This window comes from Pelodiscus sinensis, chromosome 5 (genome assembly GCF_049634645.1).
Source record: "Pelodiscus sinensis isolate JC-2024 chromosome 5, ASM4963464v1, whole genome shotgun sequence".
NCBI classification, from domain to species: domain Eukaryota; kingdom Metazoa; phylum Chordata; order Testudines; family Trionychidae; genus Pelodiscus; species Pelodiscus sinensis.
In genome coordinates this window covers 46,584,382-46,604,539 of record NC_134715.1, presented here as the reverse complement: position 1 = coordinate 46,604,539, position 20,158 = coordinate 46,584,382, and the positions used below count along the sequence as shown (strand labels likewise).

Below are 20,158 nucleotides of genomic sequence, written 5' to 3'. Positions count from 1 at the left end.
TGTGCCTGGCTCCCCCCTGCCCTCCGTCAACGTGTCACCCAGATGCAACCCGCCATCTCCCTGGAGGCTTGCCACCCCAGACAGCTACCGGTCTGTGGGCAACCAGTTTAGCATTGAAAATTCCACCATCAGGCCCCCCCTTAAGGAGATAAGGCACTCTTGGGCTGCAGTCCCTGGAGGAGGGGTGGAAGTTCTGGAAAGGGGGACCCTAGAGAAAGTGGGGGTTGGATGTATGGGGGATGGGCTGGGAGTTGAGGGGGGAAGCCCCATCCCCAGGAGGTTCTGCCATCCCACCCTTACACATCCCTGTGGAGGAGACAGCCTCATATGGGGTGGCTCCTGGGATGTTTGAGGGGAGAGGGAGGGTAGCCTCGGAAACCTCCCAAGGGCTCAGACAGCCCCCCCGATTCTTGTTTTGTGTGTATCTTTTGTCTCCTTCCACAGGTGGTGAGGGACATTAAATCCGTCCTGTTGTGCAGGGTCATCCGCCTGGGAGATCTGGACCCCATCGTCGCCAGATTTGTTACCTTGGGCTCTCCAACTGTGGAAAGGCCATTGATAGTATCCATATTCCCATCCACGCACCACCTCCTCGAGCCACCCAATACATAAACTGCAAGGGCTATTTCTCGATGGTGCTGCAAGCCCTGGTTGACCATCATGGGCAGTTCATGGACATTTTCAGTCCAGTGGTTGGGTAGGGCACACGGTGCCCTCTTTTTCAGGAATTCCAGCCTCTACCATAAGCTGGAGTCCGGCACATTCTTCCTCCAGTGTGACTTTTGAGTTGGGGACATGCAGATGCCACTGTGTATCATGAGGAGTGAAGCCTACCCCCTCATACTGTGGCTGATGAAGTCCTACACTGGCCACCTAGATCCCAGCAGGGACCAATTCAATGCCCACCTAAGCAGGACGTGTATCCAGGTTAAATGCATCTTTGGGTGCCTGAAGGCACGGTTCAGGTGCCTCCTGACCTACCTTGATGTTGGGGAGCACAACATTCCCGAGGTTATTGCTGCATGTTGCGTTCGAGGGGAAGGCCTTCCTACCATGGTGGGTGGCAGAGGCTATCCCGGGGGGGGGGGGGGGGGGGGGAGTGCCTGCAAGTAGCCATAAGCAGCTACAATCCTCCAGGCCCATCAGATAGGGGTGTGGATCTGGGAGGCCCTGAAAGACAGTTTGTCTCAAGGACCCCAATAACTCTCCCCAGGGCCTCCCTACTAGAGGCCTGTGCTTTGCCCTCCCCATGCCTTTCCCCCACAACCCCTACTCCCCCCCTTTATTGTAAAGTCAATCAAGACACCAGTTTTGTATTGAAAACAAAGAACTGTGTATTTCTTTTCATAATAGAAGTAACTGGGGAGAAGGGGGCTGAGAACCTGGAAAGGGACAGGGAGAAGGCAGGCTAAGAGCCTGGATAAAGGCAAGGAGGAAGAGGGCTCGGGGCTGGGAGTGGCACGTGATACAGTTAGAAGTGCCGCCTTGGATTAGGGGACCTGGCGACCTTAGGTGGGTGGGGCCTGGGATAACAGGAGGTAGGTGGGGGGGCTGGAGCAGAGTCAAGAGTGGCATGGGGCAGAGGGAGGGGGTATATGCATGGCAAGGAGTAGGAGCGGGGGGGCAGGAGCAGGGACAGTTGCTGGGTGTGCCATCAATTCACGGATGGTGACACACTTGTTTTAGCCCTTCTGCACAAGCTGCACCCACATTTAGTTCTGCCACTGGGTGTCATCCTGGACCTTCTGGGCCAGGGTCTGTTGCATGTCCCAGAGGACAGCCTATGCTGTCTCATCAGATCCTCCTGGAGCCTCCAGCACTTGTGGCTCCCCTGGGGTTGGGCGGCTGCCTTGGTTGGTGGTGATCATCCCTCAGAGATAGCTGGTCCAGCTGTGGAGAAGAAAGAAAGAAGTAGTCAGTCACCCGTGCAGACACTGTCCCTGGGACCGTGCCCTCTGAGAGCTGCGAGCATCAGTCCTCAGGCCAGAGGACGGTGATATCCCGGAAGCAAAGCCAGGTCTTCCCTGCACAGTTGGCCCTGAGGTGCCCAGGGAACCCTGCGTCCCGTTCCTCCTCCCCCATCCCATGGGCAAGCAGGCAAGGGAAGTGTCCATCCACAATGGGGTCCCATAGGTGGGAGAGGGACATCAAGCAGCCTGGCCTTCCATGGAAGCAAGCTGGGAACAAGGGAACATGCACAGCTGTGCACACACCGGTGCCTGGCAGCACAGTCTGTGGGAGTAGGTGGTGCCCCTCATGTGCAGTTGTGCTGTGTGTGGCACTTCTCAGTCTGTGTGCAGCCATGTGACCCTTGTCCCCAGCCTGCTTCCAGCGGTGACTAGTGATGGGAGGGCATCCCCCCAGGAGTCAGACGTGTGTGGCCTCACCAGAGCCTGTGAGCAGGAGCCTGGGGGCGCTCTGGGGCTGTCTCTTGAGGCCACGTGGCACAAACTGGCACTGCAAACTCCATGTGCATGGAGTACAGTATGATGTCCAGGCTGAGCAATGTCCAGCCTAACTCTCTGGGCCAGCCTCCACCAACCTGTGTGTGTGAAAAACTGAGATCACTCACCTGATGATCCCTCTCCACCCTCAGTGGGTGGCTGGGAGATATCCAGGCCCTGGGGTACCAGATCCAGGGTGAGGCCTGTTCTGTGCTGGCCATCTCCTCCTCCTCCTGCAGCTCATCCTCTTTCTCCTCCTCACTAGGGGACCCCAGGTGGGTGATGATGGGCATCTCTAGCCCCGAGTTCACCACCAGGGGTGGGGAAGGGGCTGCACCATCCCCCAGGATGTGGTGGAGCTTGATGTAATTGGGGCAGGAATGAGATCCTGCCCTGGAACAAGAGCTGTGGTCCCTGGCCCTGGTGTAGCCCTGATGCAGCTCCTTCACTTTGCTCCAGGGCTGGTTTCCCCTTGTGGCCAGGGACTTGGCCATCTGGCCATAAATGTCAGCTTTTTGGCATTTGGAGTGGAGATCCTGCAGGGTCTCCTCATCTCAGGTATCTAGGAGGACCAGGATCTCCACCCCAGACCACAATGGAACACAGCATTTGGTGCCCCTGGCAGGCTCATGTGAGCCCTGTGCATGCTCCCTATGAGGGCCAGTGGGCTCTCGGAGGGATTGAGGTTGGGCCATGGCTGTGCAGCAGTGCATGCAGCTCACAGCCCCAGCTTCATGACACAAGCCTTATCCTGGGTGCCTGCCAGTTCTTAAAGTTGCAGGAGACAGGAACTATGGAGTTTGATTAGTTTGGATGGAGTGGCCACCAGGGCACCTGTGTTATTACCTGGAGGCCTCTTCTTTTGAAAGAAAACCCTTTTCCCCATCCACACATGCCTTTTTCCGAAAAAGTTTTTTCAAAAAAAGGTGTTCTTCCTCACAGAAAGAAGTTTACCACTATCAGAAAACCCCCTCTGTTCTCTTGATTTTTTGTCAAAACAATGCAATGGCAATGGGGATGCAAGTATTGTTTTACCAGAATAATCACTGTTATTCCAGAAAACGCTGTAGTGTAGACATACCCTCAAAACAATGATATGAAGTCTACATATGTGCTCATGCTGTTTGCTGCCACATTCCACATCAAAGTCATACCAAATTTGTTTTTCCACTATTACCTTGGTCTTTATATCACTAACAAGCAACCTCCATCATACTGAATATCTGTTTCTAAGTATCTTCCCCCAGATAGTGGCTTTCATTTGTTTCAGAGAGGGATTGTATTTTGTTGTATTCTGCCTGTGTTTACTTTAATTAGATCCCAGTAAATGTTCCTGCTTCCAACTCTTCAATTCAGCATCATCTTTTAGTTGCATTAAGTTACTATTGGTTCACTAGCCAATTAGCCCATCATAAGACGGGATTTTCAGATCTCTCCTCCACATCGGTCTTCTCTCCGGAGTGCTCACTCTGAGCCCAAACGATGGCTTGCGCCACTTGCTCCCACGTGGCAGCCCAACTGAGTGGCGCAGAAGTCAGCCGAGTGCCATGACAGGAGGCAAAGGGGGACGGGAAGGGGGGCAGGGTGGTGACGTACATGGCTGCCCCCCCCGGCCATGTACATCACCATTCCACCCCTCTTTGCCTCCCACCGTGGTGCTCAGCTGACTTCTGCACCACTCATCTGGGCCGCCACAGGGAAGCAAGCGGCACAAGCAGCCGTTTGGGCCCCGTGCTCCCCATGCGGCATCCCTGTGTTGCATGGGGACCACGGTGTCCAAACGGCCGCTTGCTCCCCCACGGTGGCCCTGCTGAGCAGTGCAGAAGTCAACTAAGTGCCATGGTGGGAGGCGAAGGACGCGACTCAGGCAACAGTGCCACCCAGTGGCAACAGCCAACATTTCAGCATTACAGAGTCACAGACATTGGGCTACTATATATAGGATTCCTCTTAAATTATTCAGAAAGTGGCTAGGGAACAAAGCCACTTCTCCATACCAATATCTTTCCAGTCTCATCTTCCCAATTGGAAATCAAGTATAAAGCCATCCATACGCTACCTCTAAAGCTGGTGGTGCACAAGGTGACGTGCTGCACTCCTTTAAAAACTGGCAGAGCTTCTACTGCAATGCATTAAATTCCTCCTGGGGAAAACGTAAGACTGCCAGAATTTCTTTTATGACCCTTGCTATACTGTAGTCTTTCCCATAATACTTCTACACCTTTAAGGATGCTCTCAATCTAATTTTACCTTTGTTTATGGAACAGATACATTTTAACCATTCTGCTCAATTTGCATTATGCCTATCAATACAAGTCACTGACATTATGTAGGAGGATGGATATACATAACTAAAATGGAGCAAGAACTCTCTGTGGGTGTATAACATGGCAAGTGCACTTGATAAGGATGTAAGCAGTGTTCAGAAAGTATACAACCTGAGTGGCAGAGATGTTAGATGCAAATTACACAGATAGAACCTATTTAGAGGATAATGAGAAGTACCTGTACTATTTTAGCATATCCGTTATCTGTTATAAGCGGAACTTGTTTTATATCCATCACATTGAGAAACTGTGAACACCCCAGTTGCTAAGAATATTAGGATAATTTATTTATTCTTTATTTTATTGTAGGAATATCTAGTCTGATAGGACAAGTTGAAACTCTGAAGGGTTCATATTAATAGCATACATGATGGCACTCACCTGATGATGTGTCTGACACTAATATAAAATGATGATTTTTCTGTATATTGTTTCTTTACTGACCTGCAGTTATCAATATCATGATTCATTCCTAACCCACAGTATTTGCATAGCCCAGAGGAGTTCCCTTTTCTGTATTATCTCTCTTCCCTATATTTTGTTATATCTAGAACCATGCTATCTTTCTCTGAAAGATATCTTTCAGAGCCCATGTGAATTTGTCCTGAATTGGTCACTCCTTTGTCCTTTATCATCACAGAACAATATTTTGGACAAAAGCCTCATAATGACTCCATATGACTTTGCAGAAGAGTTCTAGGATTATCGTCTCTTAAGATCTTATGAAAATGTAAACATCCCTGCAAATTCTTCTGGATAGCTGAATAACGTACTTTTTCTTTTCTTCTGACTCACTCATCAAGAAAAATGAAGCTTTTTATATTCAATTTTCTATTGGCTTGGTAAATCAGCAGATCAAAATCTGCACCCCGTTTTAAGGGTGGGGAATTTGAGTCAAACAGATTCTTTCAAAATAAAAGAGACCATATTACTTGCAGCCACTACATTCAGTTCTATTGAAAATGTTCAAGAGACTCTTTCCTAAGGAATGTAGGTTGAACAGTAATATTGTACTTTTCACTAACATTCCATCAAACTTAACATGTAGTATCTTATATTCTCTGCCCCATGCCTTAAAAGAAGATGCACATGCTGGTATTTAATGGAGCACCTACACCTTGTCCATTTGGTTTTGGAGCACTTGGGAGTGTTTTTCTTTTTAGTAAGTGCAGCACATGTGAAATCCCAAAGACCCAGTTTCCAATAGATTCATTCCTGCTTTACATTTAACATCTGCATGCAACACTGTTTAATTCAAGAATCTAAGTCCTGAGCTGTTTTGCTGCCAACCTTTCATTTAGAAGAGAAAAGGGAGTTTCTCTTTGCATAGTAATACAGTGATGAAAGAATTAAAAATGCAAGATTATATATGGACTGGATTTAAGAGAGCCATACAGAGAACAAACAACTATGGAAGACAGGAGACAAAAGTTTTCTGTTCATTCTTCCTGCCACAATGATTATTTTCAGCACTGTTGCTGGGTTACTGCACCTACTTTTTGTCCTGAGTCAGCAAGAAATTACAGTGGCATGTGAGGAGCAGGTCACAATGCCTCATTGCCAGAATAATCTAACAGTCCTGGTCACCTTCCTTTTTGTCAAAGTCACGATTGTACATGTCATTGTAAAATATATCTGAACTGTCTTTGGAAGGCACTTCAGTTCTTCTGAATCAGCACTGGGGAGTACACTACTCTAAACTTCTGAATAATATTGATAGAAATGTAGCCGTGTTAGTCTAGGGTAGCTGAAACAAAATAAAGGACTATGTAGCACTTTAAAGACTAACAAGATGGTTTATTAGATGATGAGCTTTCGTGGGCCAGACCTACTTCCTCAGATCAAATAGTGGAAGAAAATAGTCACAACCATATATACCAAAGGATACAATTTAAAAAAATGAACACATATGAAAAGGACAAATCACATTTCAGAACAGAAGGGGGATGCGGGCGGGGGAGAAGGTAAATGTCTGTGAGATAATGATATTAGACGTGATAATTGGGGAAGCTATCTTTGTAATGGGTAAGATAACTAGAGTCTTTGTTACAGTCTTTATGCCGGGGTCTTAAAGACTTGTCCACATGTTTGTTGCCCCCTTCAAAGAACTTTAATAGATTAGTAAGGCATGATTTCCCTTTACTGAAATCATGTTGACTTTTGCCCAACAAATTATGTTCTTCTATATGTCTGACAATTTTATTCTTTACTATTGTTTCAACTAATTTGCTCAACAATGGCATGAGCACGGGGTCTCTCAGGCCAGCTAGCAGCTGCTGGAGCAGGAGGGGGATTTGAGACAGGGAGCCACAGCCCCTCATTTTCCCTGCGGCCATCCATGTGGCACTTTGGGGCAGAGAGAGCACGTGTGTGGTGGAAGCTGCTGGGGCCTGACCACAGATGCCAGACCAAGCCATTTTTGCGCCTCTGGCCCCGCCTGACCGGACAGCACCACACGGTACCCCTTCTGTGCCTAGGGATGCTCCCACCTGGCCTGGCAGCACCGCACGGCACCTCTTCTGCACCCGGGGCCTCATCCTTGTCCCTGGCCCGGCAGCACTGTGAGGTGCACCTTTTGTGTCCAGGGCCCCGGCCTGTCCTCATCCCCACCCAGCCTGGCAGCACCACACAGCACCCCTTAAAGTGAAGTGCCCTGGGCTAGGGCCCGGCCGACCTGTAGCTTGGGCTGGCTCTGACTCCAGCCCAGCAAGCTGGAAGGCAGAAGCCAGCTTAGCCGAAGGTAAGGTAAGATGGAAAAATAAGGGGGCAGGGGTGGAAAAGGAAGGAACTTGTGCTGAGGGAGGTGGGAGCAGGTCAGGAGAAGAAAGGGGAAGGCACCAAGGGACAGGGTGGAGGAGACAAATGCCAGGGGGCCAATGGGAAACAATGAGGAAAAGGGCAGGAGGGGAGATGTCAGTGGGAGGGGGGGACAGGGTGATGCTGGGAAAGAAGAGGGTAAGGGCACTGGAGGTTAGAGGGGGGAGGAGAGGTGCTGGGAGAGGCATGAAAGAAGGGGTGGGCATGAGGAAGGCAGGGATGGAACAAGACGTGTGAGGCCACAGGGGCATGAGGGGAATCGGGGCAGAGGGTGGTGAGGTGATGGACATCAGGGAAAAAGAGGGCAAAGAGGGTAGGGGCAGTGAGGGAAAGGGGAGGCACCAGGAGGGTGCAGGATTCTGGGGGTGAAGCAGAAGGGCAGACACTTGCAGGGGAGGGACCAGAACCAGAGGAGAGAGGCAGGGCAGGTGTGTAGAGGGAGGTGTTAGGAGAGGGGATGAGGAGGGGTAGCTCACATGATCAGAGTGGGGCTACTGGAGGAGTGGGCACAGGGGGAATGAAGGGCTGGTGGAGGGGGGCAGGTCTGTCTAGATGCCTTGAGAGATCCACAACCTTCGCACCAGGCAGGTAAGTCACCATACAGTTCTCCCGGTCATCACAAACCCAGCTATCTACATTTCTAATGATCGAATCTCCCATTACTAACAACTGCCTTTTCCTGCTGACTGGAGTTCTCTCCCCTGGAGAGGTAACCTCAGGGTGAGAGGATACCCCAACATCTGGAAGGAGGGTCCCAACTATGGAAAGGTTTCCCTCTGCTCCTGTTGACTGCTCTCCTTCCCTGAGCCTTTCATCCTCCTTAACAGTGCAGGGGCTGTCTGACCAGAGGTGGGACAATTCTACAGTGTCCCGGAAAGCCTCATCTATGCCTCCCTCAGCTCGTCTAGTTCAGCCACTCTGGTCTTCAAAGCCCACACGTAGTCTCGGAGGGCCAGAAGCTCCTTGAACCGAGTGCACACATATGCAACCTGCTCACAGGGCAGGTAATCAGACATGCTACACTGAGTGCAATAAACAGGATAGCCCCCACTCTGCTGCTGGGCTTCTGCCTGCATTCTCTCCCACAGCTACCTAGGTTATTGATAGGGTTTCTAGTTAAATCAGTAAGTTTTGATTATAGTTTACTGTAAAAGTTTTAAAGAATGGCAAGTGTGCCTTGGCCCCTTCCAAACTCCCTCTCAAAACGCCCTGTTCGCAAAGCTCCCTGGTCACTGACTCACTTCTTTATAAAGCCCTGACCTGCCTGATAGCCCCGGCACCTGACTAAGGCTCAATTAACAGAGGCTTCTAGATTTCAAACCTTTAGAAGCTCACAGCTTCCAACTGCCAGCCACAGCACATGCTCCTTCAAACAAAAATAAAACAAACAAACAAACAAACACAAGCTCAGCACATAGCAAGTAACCCCCAAACACACACTACAGGCAGCCACTTACCTCAAGCGTCCTGTATTTGCTCCTCCTTTACCTGGAGAATTCCCTCTCAAAACTCCCTGACTCCTTCCCAAAACTCCCTGTCAGAATCTTTTATTCGATCTCATCCTAGTAAAAAGATGATAAAATGATAAATCTCAGAGCAAAGGTAAAATGCCTTATGGTAAAAATCAGGGCAAGGGAGAACCAAAATATTTTCATGACTGGCCATTCAGGTGATTTGTCTCAAAATCATGGAACCAGTAAACCTGAAATATTCTCTCATTAGCTGTCCCATCAGATTAGTTCTGTCAAACATCAGAACTGAAACATATTGACTATGAGACATGTTCATTTCCTGCTTCACTGACCTTAAATATTTGGAGTGTCAGTTTAAAATAATTTGTGATACAATATTTAATAATCCAAATTGATAGTTATGGCATAGCCACTCTTTCAAGAATTCATGTTTTGTGATGAGATGTGATGCATAAGTTGTAAATTACATTTTCTTTTTCCTTGTATCTACAGAATATCTGTAGAACATTAAGTACAAGTGTTGAGAACGTTAATTGTAAGTACTCAGAAGTCAAGAAATTCTGTGGGTAATTTAAAGGTGAAAATAAAAGAATGAAATATGTTGCCTTACAATGCTTTAAAATTGGTCCTTGCTGTATTTGACCAATTGCATTTGCTGCACTGTATGAAACAGAATAACTACATACAATTTGAAATTCCTCTATTCCCAAGCTACCTAGCACAAAAGCAGCCTCAGCCACTCTTCTTTTATTCAACAGGTTTGTTTACAAAAACATCTGTTCCCTGTACATCATCAAGAGGCCTTTTCATAGTGCAAACAGTAATATGCTCGTTTTATTTGTTAAATTTTGCAAGTTTGTGAACACTTAATCTAAGTCATTTAAAACCACCCTAAAATAGATTAAAAGGGGGAATACTCAGGAATTAGCAATGTGACCCGGGAACAAAAGAAATCCATGATTGTGAAAATCCTCAGATTTGGTTGATTTAGAGAATTTGCCTGCATTTGTCCAGAGCATAGTGAACTAAGTTTTTTCCCCTTTTTGGGCTACAAAAATTACCTTTGTAGTTAGGATGACCCTGTAACTCAGTTGTTTGAGCATTAGTCTGCTAAATGCAGGGTTGTGAGTTCAATCCTTGTGGAGGCTGTTTAGGGATTTGGTGTATAATTTGTCAGGGATGGTCCTGGATGACCTTTCAAGGTCAGTTCTAGGAGATGGGCAATTTCCATTAATTTAAAAAAAATAATTTAAAATGTAATAACCATTGTGGCCTCAACTTTTCCTTTTAAAAGCCCTGTCCCGGATGCTCTGAATTTTTGGCAAAAAATGCGCGCTCTCTCAGGAATGGAGCAATGTGTAGGGAAGGCTGGTCAAAGAGCAATCTCACCTCTGTATGGGAGGGCATACAAGAGCAACTTGGCTGTGCCAGCCTCATGCGGATGGGTGGCAGGGGTTCTTGGGCTGTATCCTCATGCAGGGTAGAGAGAGTAGCCTAGTGTTGGCTGCAGAAGCAGCACTTGCAGTCAGGGGCAACATACAAAGCATCACACAGAGCCTAGACAAACCTCTAGCAAGGAGCCAGAGGGAGATTTGGATGCTTTTGGGAGCCTACTCAGATAAGTATACACCCCTCAACCCCTTCCCCAGCTTGGAAACCCCCTTTGAACTCCAAACTTCCTCCTGGAATGTTCACCCTAATCTTGTTCCAGTTCTGAGCCCCTCTCAGAGCCCAAATCCCAACCTCCCTGTCATAGCTGGAGTCCCATTATGCACTCCACATTCCCTTCCAAAGCTTCTGGGAGCTCTCCCCTGCACCCTAAATGGCTCATCTACAGCTATACCCTAGAGCAGGGATGGGGAACCTTTTTTGGGTCAGGTGCTGCTGACCCACACAAAAAAGTCAGTTGGGGGCTGGGAGATGTGGGGAGTTGTGGAAGGGAGGGGGACTGGAATGCCCGCACAGGTTTCCCAATGCTGGGGAGATCCTTAGCCTCAGGGGCCATTCCCAGGCAACCCAGAGGTTTCATCTGGGCTCTGGGCCTTTGGTTCCCCACCCTTGCCCTAGACCTTACACTCCCAGTAGCAGCCCTCCCCCTTTGCACCACAGCTTCTGTCCCATGCCAGGGGAAATGAATGAGCCAGAATGGGGCAAAGTGAGCTTTTGAGGGAAGGAGGATGGGGTGAGTGGGAGCAGAACCTTGGAGGAGGGGCAGAGCAGAGTCATTGCTTCAGGCAAAGGGCAGGGAAAGGTTGCTGGTTTTCTGCAAAGAGAAAGTTGGAAACTCTAGGAAAGGCTGATTCCTGTTTTGATTTGGATACAGAGAACCCATCGGGGCAACAAATATTCTAAAAAAGTGACTATCCGGTCTGTAGACTGAAGTAAAAAGAATAGTAGATGTCATTTCTAACTTCTATGGGGAAACTTAAGTTACATAGATTTGGGCCAGGCTTGCTACCAGATAACCACTGGTTCTTAGTTGTTGCGCAAGATAGAGAAGTAAACATAAGGAGCTGTCCTTTCAGAGGACAGACACAAACGTTTCCATAAACTGGAGCTGCATTCTGTGATAGTCACAGCCTCAGCCTGCTCAAAGGGGACAGGAGAGTCAGGATGCGTGTAGAACCATGGCTCTGTCCCAGGGATCTCTGCTGCACAGATGAAGGGCAGAGCAGCAAATGGTGAACCCCCTAAAATGAGCAGTGTGGTTATTCCTGCAACTTTGGGAGCAGTCAGAAGACTTCAAACGCAGTCTCAGTTCAATGGAGTAATAATCGCAGGAAGTGTAGTAAACGTTTGCAGGGTGGAATGGACCGAGTGAACTTCAGTTTTTAATCTTGTAAGCACTTAGGCTACATCTACACTACGAGTTCTCTCAGCCAAAAAAAAAAAAAAATTGCTCAGTGACTCATTTGCAAGAGTTACAATCTGTTTTTCCCCCCACTAGGGTTTTTTGCACAAAAAACAGTGAAAAAACAGATTGGCAGAAAATATGCAAATAAGACCGCAATTTGCTAAGTCACTCATTAGCATATTTTTGCAGCGAAAACTCTTAGTGTAGACGTAGCTTCAAAGTTGCATACAGTTTCAAAATTAGCAATTTTATTGGCAATTCTAGATTGTTTCACCCCCCGCAAAAAAAAAAAAAAAATTATAAACCACAAACCAACTGCAAATTAAAAAGAAAATCCCCCTCTCTCTCCTTGTATTCTGTTTTCCATAGGACAAAGCTGACAAAGCACAACAGTTCCAAGGTCAGAAAGGATCATTGTGATGTAATCAGATCTGTTACATAAAACAGGTTGTAGGCCTTCTCCAAAATGATTCCTAGAGCAGTGTCTCTCAAAGTTGTCCACAAAACCACTTTACTTACTGGCGCTAGAGCCATGGCTCCAGGTCACCGTTTGCAGTCAAGCGGAGCTGTGAGAAGCAGCGTGGTCTGGGCCACTGCTTCTCACGGCTCCCTTTGGATACAAATGGCAAACCAGAGCCAACAGGAGTGGCAAGGCTCCATAACCATGGTGCCAGTAAGTAGATTCACTGAAGTGGCCAGTTATCAGGTTTATCAAAGTGGTTTCAAAGACCACTTTGAGAAACACTGTCCTAGAGCAAGTCAGTTTGAATAATGTCCAAAGGATGTTGTGACCCTTCCAATAAACAAGCAAAAACCCCAAAGCAAAGCTGCCTCACCCAAGTCATAAATTTTTTTTAAAAAACCACACCAAACACCATAATAAAGCCACAATCCCTTATTTAACATCCAACCTTCCGTCCACCTCCCTTCCAAAAGATGGAAAACAGGTTAGTCTTGATCTAGCCTAATAGATTACCCTGAAGTCAATACACTACATTTGTGGGACTGACTGCAAGCCAGAGGCAAAGGCCTAACACAAAACCATCCTCCCATAAACTTCCTTTAAAGCAGAGGAATTATTAGCTCAAGGTCCCTTACTGATCACAGCTGCATTACTATCACACAGAGAGAACTGAAGCCTCTCAAATGACAAAGGCCCAAACTACTTAGGGATTTTAATGATCAATACACCTTAAACTCAATGAAAGAATTGGAAACGAGCAAAGACAATAGAGCACAGGAGTAAGGTGATCTCTGCATAGCTTAATAAGTGGTCACACACATTTAACACTAGCATATTGCTGTAGTCTGTTCCTGGCATGGATAACTGTAGCGAGGTCTACACTTGACTGAAATAGTTCCATCCTTTTTCCTAAGTGAACATTTTTCAAAAGTGTTCGACACAGCTTCTACTTTTGCATCCAGGAATCTATGCAGTCCTCCAAATCACAAGCCTGCATACTAAACTTATGTCTACTGTGCCATCAAAATACCTCCCCCAATCTGTGGCAGTCTCAGCGGTTGGTTTGTCTGACTCGGGCACGTGAGGCTCAGGCTATAGGGCTTAAAAAGAAGAGGAGGGGGGGAAGCGAAGACATTTTTATTTAAGCTGACACTAGGTCTCTGGAACCCTGTGAGGGTCTATGCCAAAAACTATCTATGCTACAGTTTTATAGCACCACACATGAACCCAAGGCAACTGACTCATTATGGATCTTTTTACTGTAGAGCAGACATAGCATGACTGCCACATAAGGTTTCTCTGTGCGTACGTCTACACTGCAGTGTTATTTTGGAATAACTGATGTTATTCCGAAATAACAGTCAAAACAACTGCTTGTAGCATAGACATGAACTATGTTGAAATAATGTCGAGCTGGAGGACTTCTTACTCCGACTCCTATAACCCTCATTTTACGAGGAGTAAGTGAAGTCAGAGGAAGAGTTCTCTGCCACGGACTTCCTGCTGTGTAGGCAGCACCAAAAGATGAAATAAGCTATTTTGACTTAAGTTACACAACTGATGCAGCTGAAGTTTCATAGATTTTTTTCGGCTTTAGCCCTGCTGTGTAGATGTACCCTCTGTGAGCAACTGATATAATCTGTGTTTTTTTCTACTACCAGTAGCTTTCTACAACATAGCCACTTTACCTCAATCTTATCTGGGCTAAATCTCAGCATCAGCTAAAGCTAGACAGAGCCACCCCATCCATAGGAGAGGGATGGTTCCCCATATTGATGGGAACATGTGGGGCTCAGGATGACCTAGGGGATTACCTAGGGGGACTGGCATAGGGCAGCAGGGGTTCAACCTCTACCCCCATTATCACGGTGGAAGGAGCCCAGGAACCAGAGTGACAAATTCATCAGCCTGCACCACTCTGTTGCTATCTCCCAAGCTAGGTCACTTGGCTTCACCTTGACAGTAGGAAGCAGAGTATCCTGGCCCCAGCCTCTGTGCTCCACTCTTCTCCCCTGAGTGATACAGGGTTCATGGGAGCAGACTGAGCCAGCGAGCTCTTCTTCCTGCCTCTGTGATGAAGCAGAGTGACCTGCTGGCAATGGTGGTGGAGCTCCACAGGTACTGGGTACCTTACACCACTTCCCAGGCTCCAGCCACCACTCCTGCTGCTGCCCTCTGCTAGATCTCCTAGTAATTCCCTAGGTCATATCCTTTTAGAGCAGGGAACTTAGAGACGGGAAACAAGCAGGGTGAAGGAGACAGGAAGGTAGAAAGGATGAGGTGGAGGTGGAACAGGGGTGAGAGTTAGGGGAAGGGATGGAGCAGAGGTGGGGTGGAAGCAGGCCCTGGGAGGGGTTCTCATGCCTGCCCTAGAGACAACCCTGACCCTAGACGCCAATCTAATCTTGATTCATAATAAACTATTCAAGTTGTATCTATAAGACCAAATGAGATAGCAATGGATTTAGATGCAGAGAATCTTTTAATGTGTAATTTAGTTATTTCTCTTACAGGAGGAAGTATTAAAATATTCAGAAAGTCTGCTCATGTGTTACCTTGGACCATAACTGTTATGTATGTACATGGCTATAGAAACCAATGTCCCCTTCTCAATATTTATACAAATTTTAAAGACAGTCCATGAAGATTTTCTTGTATTTCCATCTGAGGTTGCTTCTACGCCTAATAATGACCAACTCTCTCACATCAATGATTCTGACCTATTTAAAAATTTGTCTCTTCTGCACTGCAGCAAATCAGGAGAAAGTCCAGTCAAACAATGGAGTTACATAATGGAAGCAAAGAATCAGCTCAATCTAAGGAAAAAATGCTGATGAATTTTTATTATATTCCCTAAGTCATGTCTACAGTAGGAGATTATTTTGAAATAGATAAATTAAAAATAGTAATTCCCCAAATAAAATTGAAATAGAAATAGTGTGTCCCCACTATGGGAAAGCCTCAAAATTAGTCTGAGGAAAGCTCCATTATTGTGGACATGCTACCTCAACTTAGCCCCCCGAAGCACTGAGGAGTAATTACTTCAAATTACTCTGGAGAGTAGTTACTACAAAACTATTACAGCAGCAGAGCATCCACACTACCACTATTTTGAAATAATTATTTTAAAAAAAGCATTACCACCTGAAGGAAAGCAAGAGTACAGATTTTGAAATAACCAATTATTTTGAAAAAAAAACAGGTTGGTTTGGTAGTGTGTACGCTCCGCTTATTATTTCAAACCAAGGGGGCTTATTTTGAAATAGCCCTGGTCTACACTAGGAGTTAAGAGCCTTATTTGTGGACCAGTTTCCCACTATACTGAAGGGCTACGTCTAGACTGGAATGATTTTCCGCAAATGCTTTTAACGGAAAACGTTTCCGTTAAAAGCATTTGTGGAAAAAAGCGTCTAGATTGGCACGGACGCCTTTCCGCAAAAAAGCCCCGATCGCCATTTTAGCAAAACAAATCTGAGCTATCTACACTGGCCCTTTTGCGCAAAAGCTTTGCACAAAAGGACTTTTGCCTGAACGGGAGCGGCATAGAATTTCCGCAAGAAGCACTGATTTCAAACAGTAGGAAGTCCGTGTTCTTGCAGAAATTCAAGCGGCCAGTATAGACAGCTGGCAAGTTTTTCCCGCAAAACCGAATGCTTTTGCGGAAAAACTTGCCAGTCTAGACACAGCCAAGGAGATTCCCCGTGCCTCCTAGGCTATGTCTACACAGCAGTGTTATTTCGGAATAACTGATCTTATTCCGAAATAACATAGTTTGTGTCTTCACACAAGCAATTATTTTGAGATAATGTTGAACTGGAGGACTGCTTACTCTGATGCCTGCAACCTTCACTGTACAAGGAGTAAGGGAAGTCAGGGGAAGAATATTCTCTTTCAAAATAACTGCTGTGTAGATATCAGCAAATTTCTAATAAGCTATTTTGACTTAAACTACATAATTAGCATCGGTCAAGTTGTGTAGGTTATTTCTGTACGTAATTAGTATTGCTCCTGTTGTGTAGACGTGCTCCTAAAGACAGTCCTGACCCTACACACCAGTCTCAGCCAACCTCTGTACAAATAATAGTCCTATTATCGAGATTTCAGTCAGATAGATAAGGAACAACTCCCTCCTCTGCCCCTGAAAACACTAGCAATAAAATAATATTATTCCAAACAACAATAATACATCTCTTCTATAGAATTTTTGATCAGTCAACCTCAAAGTTTTCTATAAATAAAGTTCGTCTAATTATCACCATTTTACAATTAGGGAATAAGACACAGGAAGTCAAGTGTCATGGCAAAAGTCACCTCAGCAGAGCTGGGAATAAAGGCCAGGTTTCCAGAGTCCTAATCGGGTGCTTTCTATATTAAATGATATTACCTCCTTAACATCTTCATAGAATTTTTTTTCTAAGCAATTATTCAAGTAAACAATTTTTGCCATTTAAGACAACCTACACAGGGCTCAAAAGGTTCTATGTGGCTCAATCCAACTCAAATAATTTGCTTGTATTGAAGATCAACATTTTTGAGTCAAGGTCACAATGGTAGAGGTTCTTTTCCTGCTCCAGTGTTCTTCCTGCATCAATTTCTTTACAGGAGAAAACTTACATAAAAAGAACAAACATATTTGTATACCAGCTAATCACTTGTGAGGCTATAGAACATCATATGTGGGAATGGAGGGTATCACCCCTTAAATTGTATTTGTCATTTTTACTGGAATTTACATGTCAGATAGCTATTTTAATTCCTTTCATCATGTTTGCCAGTGGCTCTGAATAATGGTTTTCATTAATTGTCCATGTGTATACCATTGCTTAATGTATTTAATATTGGGTATGGTTTAAAATATGTTATTTTACAGCATGACAATGATTTTTCTTTATTAATTTTATAATTTGTTACCATAATATGAACAACATTTTAAAGCTATAAATCTAGGGAAACAATCTCACAGTTTAGGATCAAGACACTAATCCTGAAAAGTCTTTAATGCTTATGTGTAACTGTGGGATGTTTGTTATACCACTTAATGTTAATGGAATTCTGCAAAATGGGATCCAAATCTTTGAGCCTTTAACAATCGTCTTTACAAAATACAGGCAAACACTTTCATTGTTTTATGTCCTGATCTATACCCTATTGAGTAACTTCACATATGGGCAAAAGCTTCAGAGGCATAGCCGAGTTAATCTGTAACAGGAAAAACTTAAACAAATAGTCTGGTAGCACTTTAGTTTTTCCACACTTGTGGATAGCTGTGACTTCAATGGAACTACCCACAAATTTATATCACATGGGTAACTCGTCAGGATCAATGCATTTATCATTATAAACATATATTTTCAAACAATACATTTCAGTAAAACTGACATATCTTAATCCATATATCCTATGTCAAAGTTAAATTCAAGAACACTGACATGACAGTACAAAGTCTATAGTGCTATTTGTGAATTTATAAGTGAATAGATTCATTCTATTTAGATAATTGTGATTGAAAGGTTTTTAATACATTGAGTGTTTTGATGCAGAAGCTAATATTTTAAGGGATAATTAAAGAGAGAAATTAAAAGGAACTAATTAAGATTTTGTAATGGGAGTTTAAATCTTTGTTTATATACACATGCACTTTGCAATTTTTACATATAAATGGGAATAAGTTTAGTTGATGCTAAAAATATCATAATGAAGAATATCCTGCAGTGTTTATTTCTTCTGTTATGAGAGTACCCTTTGTAGCAAAATGAGGGAGCATCATATTTTATAATGGATATTTGATTGGGAAAAATATATGAAGTGGCCCAGAAATTTAAAAACTCAGGACATTACAATTAACAAACCCATAAAACTCATGCCTATTTATAAAATACTACAAAAACAGCTTTTTAATGTTTAAGTCTGAGGGACTGTATGTTTTTAATCTTCTGTACTTGACTAAATTATAAATATCCATTTATTTCTAAAGATAACTTGCTGATTCATTCATGTATTTTGAATTGGGTTATTGTTCTCAGGTGCCAAAAAGTTGGGACTGCAAAACTTGGTCTGACACTATTGTACTGTTAGTACTCCTGCACTGGAAGACAAGTATAATAAATCTTATAACGCTCTTTAAAAAAATTCAAATGCATTTCCTGTGTATAGCACCTAGAACTTAAAGTTTGTCAAGTATAAAAGCTTTGGGTGAGCTCAACAGGATTAGTTTCCAGTCTCAAACTCTTCTGTGCTTTGGCTTCTAGTCATTTATTTAAAAAATTATAGCCTACTCTGGTTGTCTACCTACTATTCCTCCATTCAAAGCAAACCCAGTTGTTATCCACTGTGCATGTGAAAATAATTTGTTTTTGAAAAATGACCATTCCCAGGGCAATATTCATGCCACTTAGATATTCAAGTCAAGTGGCTGATGATCTTTTATAGGAGCATGGGCTCCTATATGAACCTTCCATTCTGGATCAAAGTGTACAAATGTCCGCACAGGATCTGAGGGCCAATTTTGTGAGCTAGAAGGAGAGAGACTCACATGGGAATTATGAAAGGACGAGTAAAGAATGCCTGGTAGATTCCCTTCATATGTTTTAAAGAATAGGAGCATAGACATGAAAACACCAGTGATCTTTCTGTTATTTCAGGTTAGAAGACATAGTCGGCTGCTTGATTTCTTGAACATGGCTCTAAGTGGGAGGAGCAGGAAAAGGTTTGCAATGGTGAATGTTCTCCAAACAATTAGAATAGAAGAGTGGGATAAAGGATTCCAGGAAGAAATCAGCTGGCTAACCATTACAATATCAGAATGGGAAGTAGAACAGGTGAAACAACATTGGTCCACCACTCAGTTGGAGAAAAAAGGGTAAATATGAGAGGTGGGAGCTAGGGCCAGTACAAAAGAGATTGGACTTGTGAAAAGAAGTTTCCTATACTCTCAGTAATATTAGTTTCCTCTTCAATGCCTGTGATTAGGTGTGGCTTCATCATCTATTGTCCTGATATTGGTTTCTGCCTCTTACCTTTTCAAATAAGATCTTTCAACACCATATATTACTCTTTGTTCATCCCTGATTTCATTCTCCAATACTCCACTGCCCCATCTTTTGGATTTACCTTTTTCTTGCTAACAGTTGAGTGTTGCCCACCATCTTTTATCAAATCAGGCTGTTTCACTTGAAAAAAAACAAAAACACACTTAGTAGTACATATATCTTTAACAAAGAAAATGCAAACTTCGGCTTCTTTCCTACATTGACATTGTCAGAGCAGCATATAGGGGACAGAGCAAGGGAAGGGACAGATTTTACCCCAGGACTCCAGCATTCACTTTGTCTCTTGGGACTTTCCATAGCTGAAACTAAGAACAAAATCATGGGAGCAGAGAGGTTGAGTGAGTCAGGCAAACAATACAATTTTCTCGAGGATCCAAAAAGGAAAGTATAAACATATAGATGTGACAAATGTGTGAAAAGCTTGCTGTAAGCTCACAGTGACAGATCACATTTACCACCAAAATGAGTTTTCTTGTATTGCACAGTATTGCTCCATTAGGCCTACAAGTAAGAGTTACTGTCTTCATATTTTGTGTCTCTTTGTGGTTCTTCAGTTTACTGACATATCGTGAAATCTGAAGTGTTTCCGACATAGAAAAGACACTGTGTGCAAATGTTTAAGGCAGAAGCAATTCCTGTGCAGACTTTCAAACCTAATGAAATCAAACAAATGAATTTTAAAAATCTGCAAACATAGTGGGGGATAAACGGAGAAAGAAAGGCAGCTGAAGG

At 44.5% G+C, this 20,158-nt stretch overlaps 1 long non-coding RNA gene across 1 annotated transcript; it reads right to left on the bottom strand.

The window, feature by feature from the left end:
* Window positions 1-1,368: 1,368 nt before the first annotated feature.
* On the bottom strand, window positions 1,369-19,548 carry LOC142829425 (uncharacterized). The gene is made up of 3 exons (XR_012903826.1): window positions 19,488-19,548; window positions 9,046-9,150; window positions 1,369-1,890 (listed from the first exon to the last, which is right to left on the bottom strand). It is a non-coding gene; the product is annotated as an uncharacterized LOC142829425 (long non-coding RNA).
* Window positions 19,549-20,158: the final 610 nt, after the last annotated feature.